This window comes from Macadamia integrifolia, unplaced genomic scaffold, assembly GCF_013358625.1.
Source record: "Macadamia integrifolia cultivar HAES 741 unplaced genomic scaffold, SCU_Mint_v3 scaffold1493, whole genome shotgun sequence".
Taxonomy (NCBI): Eukaryota; Viridiplantae; Streptophyta; class Magnoliopsida; order Proteales; family Proteaceae; genus Macadamia; species Macadamia integrifolia.
The window spans coordinates 15-5,199 of NW_024868228.1; the positions used below are offsets into that span (position 1 = coordinate 15).

Below are 5,185 nucleotides of genomic sequence, written 5' to 3' on the forward strand. Positions count from 1 at the left end.
GCTGAGCATGTGAGCTAGCAAAGTTGTTATTTTATTGAAAAAAAAAAAAAAAACCCCTGCCCCTTCCTCTGATTCGTCTTCATTCTCAGTTCATTGCAACGACAAATCTCCATTCACGGATAATTGCAGCGGTGGCTGGCGAGTCTCTTCTTTTTAAGCCTTTGTTCACCCTTTGCCATGATCAGGGCTTGTCTCATCACAAAAGTTTATGTTAAGTTTGTCTCGAATTCTTGACTCATTTTGAAGAATGACCCGCTCCGACATATTTTGGTGGAGACTTGAATGGCAATTTTTCTGAGATCTGTGATGGAAGCAAAGCGGTTGGGCCGATAGACCCAAGCCTGGAGCCCAACACTAAACTCGTATGGCGGTGTACGGTTTGACCCAATCAACCGTAACTCAATGGATCATCCCGTGACTTGGAGGAGTATATAATGTACTATATCGTCTTGTACGTTGATAAAGCAATTGTAATTTGGGGTTTTTCGAGTTAGGGTTTCATGGCGACTTTTCTCGTCTCTGTTTGGGTGTAATCTCTTTTCTATATAGTGAAACATTTTCTTCTTCGCCTGAGAACCAAATTGGTGTGTGAACCTCGTTAAATCTTTATGTTGTACATATCTGTATTTGTTTATTTTCCTATTTATTAATATTTACTGTAACAATTTCAGCAACTATTGCAAACATATTCTTTAAAGTTGAAGGGAAAATAACCTACCTCGTTTCAAAATACAGCTCCAGCCCCCGCATGAGCTGGGGGCTTGAACTGCACTTATATTCCATCTTGCATTTGGGTTTCCTAGCCAGAGTTCAAGCCAGAGTTCAAGCAACCCAACACATCAAGACAAGAAACAAAAATACATGCACTCAAGAACTTTCAAGCATATCTCCATTGGGAATGCTATCAAACAGCTAGAGAAGGTTTAATCCATCCTCCCAACCAGGTTCAAACCTCCAATTTTCAAATTGTCCCCTGAATCAACTAGAAATCTTTAGCAAAATGGGATTTTTTATTTTTTTTGCCACTGCATGAAGAAAAGGATTTCATTATAGAAACATCAATAAAGAAATTAAAAAAAAATAATAAAAAGAAAAATAATCCAAGAGTTTACCTATGTATACGCTTGAAAGGAAGAGGACACAAGCATGACCATTGATTTTGTTTTTGGTCTCTTATGACTTTATTAATAACTTTCACTTCAATTTACTGTATATTTCAATTTTGAGGCTTTCATTTGATACATTACATATTAATATTATTATTTTATTAGATGGTGTACATGTCTCTTGCATAGTGAATATATGCCCTTATTTTTGCTTATAGAGTAACCATATTGACCATGTACCGTATCTTTACCATATAAAATATTATATATAAAGATAAATGATATAATATATTTTATTAGCTTCTTTGATGCACGTACAAACCCATGGAGCGATCTATACCCATCTGGATATCCAGATAAAGATGAATTAGATCCATATTTGAATCTTGGATGTAGTATATATCATATCATACTATCATACTATTATATAATAATTTTTTTTTAGTAAGCACATTATATAATGATCATACTATCATATTATTATATAAGTTCATGTATTGATGTTTGGTGGTTATTCTTTTCTTGACTATTATTTCTTTTTTCTTTTTAAAATACCATCATTATCTCATTATTTTTCATACAATTTTTTTTTAATTGCTTTAGAATCTTCGGTACCCTTAGGGCCCGTTTGATAACGTTTCAAGAAATGCGTTTCTGTCGTTTCTGTTTCCAGAAATAGCAGAAACGGAGTAAAAAGCGTTTGATAAAACTGTTTCGTTTCACTTATTTTCAGAAATAGAAATATAAATTTTTACTTATTTATGGTTCAAGAAACGACCCAGGCGAAACAAGTTCAACTTGTTTCTCTGTTTCTGGAAACAACTTGTGACCATTTTTTCATTGGTTACTATCGACTTCTAAAAACATGACTTATCAAACACCTTCAATTCCGTTTCTATTTCTAGAAACAAAAATTTATGTTTCTGCCATTTCTTGAAACAAAAACAACAGAAACGTTATCAAACGGACATTAAATATCCTATGATTCTCAAGCCATCGTGTTTCTTAACTTATAGAAATCCATAAGTGAATCTCTCTCACAGTGGAAGATCATCCATGAATTTTTTTTTTTTTTTTTTTTGGGAAGGAAAGATTTTCCATGATTCTCTTTGTTTTTTTTAAATGAGAACTGACGATCCGCAGAACTTACTACTTTACTTTTCTATTCCATTTTGTTCCTTCTTTCTCCGTCTTCGATTCACAGAGAATTTCTTTGGCTGGCATGTCGTTTTATCTGAAGCGATCTAGAGGTGGTTTCAATATCAATTAATCGAGATGATTTAGAGAAGCAGGTACGGTCTCGCGTATCATGTGATTTTAGGCCATTCCTGCATTTATTTCTCGATTCCTATTTTTGTTTTAGGATGAATTTCTTATTCATTCGATCAACCAGAAGTTCAGAACAGATATGAAAAGATTAAAATCACAGATTGTTCATGGGAGGACTCGTGGAGCTTGGAGTTTCGATCATGGCGGTGGTTGAGAGTGCGGGGATAGATTTGGGGATCAATGTTAGTACCTCAAGTCACGCTTCTCTAACTTGCTCTTTTCGTTCTCTTGCTCTTTGTCCCAGATTTTGCTCGTCTCGAGACTCTCTGTCCTGCAGTAACTAGTATTTTCAGGTCCCTATAGCTTTATTCCTTCAAGAAATAGTGAGTAGTTGAGGTTTTAGTAATGGGTGCTTCTGGGAAGTGGTTCAAATCCTTAATAGGCCACAAAAAGCTCGACAAGGATGACAATGTAATCCCATGGTCTCTATTAAAGTTCTGGGGTTTTTTTCCCCTTCCAAATATTTCCTCTGTTTTAACAGATTTTGTTTGGATTTATGAAGGAAAAGGTCAGTAGGAAGAAAGGGAAATGGAAGCTATGGAAAAGCTCTTCTGCTGATCTCGGATCTTCATGGAAGGGTTTTAAAGGTCGGCAGAAAGCTGCATCAGACTTCGGATTCTTCATCTGTGGCTGATGTGTATTGTGCTGCAGTTGCTACTGTCGTTAGGGCTCCACCAAAAGGATTTCAAAATTGTGAGGCAAGAATGGGCTGCAATCCAGATTGGCGTTACGTGGATTTTCTGGTAGATATGTTTCATTTGTTCCAACTAGGGGTCCTTTAGATGGCTGATCCTGGGATTCCCCGAATATTTTCCAAAATGTAATTTTGGATAGACTTGAGACTTGGAAGATCAAACTTTACATAGTAACTCGAGGGGTCTTCTCTCTTCATGAAACATCAACTCTCACTCTTACACACACGAACAAAAAAAGGGGGGGCAATATCTTCTCAAGAAAAGCATGAAATTTTCTATTCCAAGAAAAAAAATATCTTCTCCAAAAAAGTCCCTTCAATCTTCTATGAGAATTGTGGTAACCTATGCCTCATCCATCGAAGAATCCCTGGTAACCTCTCTTTCTAACTTCAAAGGTCTTTGCTTCTTGTTACTTTCATTCTTCCTTGTGTGGATGGATCTTTGTGTCTATTTAGTGGAATTAGAGATTTATTCTGTTTTACACCTGGTTTGAATGGTCAAAGTGAAAAATAGCTTTTTGACTATCTTATACTCTTTCGGTTTAGTTTTGATGGACAATTTTGGATTTGGTTGAATTATCTCTTCTTCAAACCATTTGGATGTCAAGGAAAAGACCTAGCTAAGCTTGAGGCAGCCAGGGAGCATAGCAATAAGGAGTTCTCCAGAATTTCTAAGGATTAGAGTTGCTAAGGAACTTAAGATGTGCTTTAGTTAACCTATCTTGAATCGTTGTATGGTGGATCCAAGGTCATCTAACTTGCAGAGCAAGAACACTAGCAAGGACATGAGGAGATTGCCAGTTAAGAAAGAATTTGCAAGGCCAAGCTCCTAGGACCTGAACAAAAAATCTGAGTAAGTATGTGCAAATAATTATCTTTTCTTCTAAATTATTAACTGGTCTATGTTTTCTTCTGTTCTTGTGATATGCTTTCTTACATGAAAGTATAACATTGTTGTTTTTACGAACCTTATAGGAAAAGCATTTTTTATTACACAATAATGAAATTGGTGATTGTGATTGCATTACCATTAATAAGCTTCTAAACTCCCAAATCTCTGTTTGCAACCAAGGCTATAGAGAGATCTCAAAAAGAAAGAGCGTCAGTGCCTTTCCCTCTTCAGAAACTCCAAGGGGTTTTTCATCCACATTCAAGGCTCCTAAACTGAAGAATTCATTTTCGATAGCTTGTGTTACTTGACCACCCACCACATTATTTATATTTTGTTGTAACAGAATAGGCGTTCACATACTAGTATGATGTTTTCTTTATATTGGCTTTCTCATAAGCACACTTTTTTTTTTGGGAGGGGGTGTTATGGGTTTAAAACCATTTAGAGCAACTGTTGTATTTTAGTACTTCCACAACTAAAAGTGTCCAATCAATTGATCCTTATTTTAGGCGTTGTGGTTCCAAAATTGATCTAGAAGACAATATGCCAAGCCGTCGGTGTTGTAGATTATGGAATCTTTGAATATATGCTTGTTTTGAACTTTGTCAAGATTATAGAATTATTTCGGTTGTGCTAACGGGCAATATTGTTCGCCGAAGACTGTAAGCTGGTTACCTTTTCGAACAGGGATTTGATCTCTTGCTCTCGATTGTTTTTCTCTATAATTAAAGCTTACCTAATTTTTTCCGGAAACATGCGTGCAAATGTATTTTCTCAATACTATGATTTGGATTCATAACCTTTATTTTAATAGGGGTTAACGAATTGGCTTTCTCACCAGCTTTTTTTTTATTTTTTTATTTTTTTTTTTATTTTAAGGGAGAGTTGCGGGTTTAAAACCATTTAGAACAATTGTGTATTTTTGCACTTTTACAACTAAAAGTATCCAATCAATTGATTCTTTTTTTTAGGTGTTATGGTTCCAAAATTGATCTCGAAGACAATACGCCAAGACAGTGGTGTTGTAGATTATGGACTTTTTAAATATCTGTTTATTTTGAGTTTTATCAAGATTATAGAATTATTTTGATTGTGTTGATGGGAAATATTGTTAGCCAAAATCTGGAAGTTGGCTACCTTTTTGAATAGGGATTCGATCTCTTG

At 35.3% G+C, this 5,185-nt stretch overlaps 1 long non-coding RNA gene across 2 annotated transcripts; it reads left to right on the top strand.

Moving 5' to 3' along the window:
- The first annotated feature begins 2,251 nt into the window (after positions 1-2,251).
- On the top strand, positions 2,252-3,304 carry LOC122063918. 2 transcript variants are annotated; one of them, XR_006135513.1, is made up of 3 exons: positions 2,252-2,398; positions 2,536-2,846; positions 2,938-3,304. It is a non-coding gene; the product is annotated as an uncharacterized LOC122063918 (long non-coding RNA). The 2 variants fall into 2 exon arrangements; XR_006135512.1 differs by having other exon boundaries at positions 2,252-2,846.
- Positions 3,305-5,185: the final 1,881 nt, after the last annotated feature.